Raw genomic sequence first — 906 nt, 5'->3', positions numbered from 1 at the left:
CCCTAATCCTGCATCAAGCCCCCAGCTAATAAAAATTCTTCCGAGAAGCATTTCCTTTGTCTGATGATTCCTTGAGGGTTTCATCCCCACAGTCCAATCCTGGCCTCCCCCAGCCCAGCATTCTCAGGTATCAATAAGCCGGGACACACCCAGCCACTGAAGACAAGGGCAAGGAGCTGAGCATGCCCAGTAGCATTGCCTTCTCAGAGGCCTGGCTGCAGCCTCATCTGGTAAATGCCTCGGTGGACAGACACAGTGTCCTCAGGAGGGAGCGGACAGATGAAGCAGGGGCTGAGGGGAGGTGTGGGGGGCTGGCACACCCAGAGCTGCAGTGTCTGCTCTCAGAGGGGGCCGTGGGAGCCAGCAGGAGGACCTGCAGGCCCTCTCACATCTCACCAGGCCCCACTGGGGTGTCTCTGCAGGGCAGGCTCCATGCTCCTGCAGAGGCCGTGTGGGAAGCCGGCCTCAGCCTGTTTCCTTGGTAACTGGACTTTTCTGAGCTCGAGCCTGGTGAGGCTCCATGTGGTGGGAGAGTCTGCAGTGAAGCAGGGCCTGTGCCAGCCTGTGGGTGAGGCGTGACTGGGGGGCCGCCAGCACGCTGCCTCAGGTAGCAGAGGGCCAGGTGGTGCCTGGGAGGCAGAAGGCTGGCTTCCAGCAGGAGGAACCTGCTCCCGTCCAAGTTGGGGGAATTTTCTTTAGCACTCGTCTTTATTCCAGTTCAAAGCAAGCATAGAAACTTCTCTTCAGTGTCGGGAATCACAGATCTGAGGCATTCTGTGGTTTCTCACACTTCCTTTCCCATCACACGTTTCTTCTCTGAGCAGCGTTAACCGGATTTACCGAGAAGGGCCTTATGTACATAGACTTCTGAGTTGGTTTCCATTGCAAGGGTGGGGAGGCTTGCTT

This window comes from Trichechus manatus, unplaced genomic scaffold, assembly GCF_000243295.1.
Source record: "Trichechus manatus latirostris isolate Lorelei unplaced genomic scaffold, TriManLat1.0 scaffold00026, whole genome shotgun sequence".
Classification (NCBI taxonomy): Eukaryota; Metazoa; Chordata; class Mammalia; order Sirenia; family Trichechidae; genus Trichechus; species Trichechus manatus.
This window is presented reverse-complemented; position numbering follows the sequence as displayed.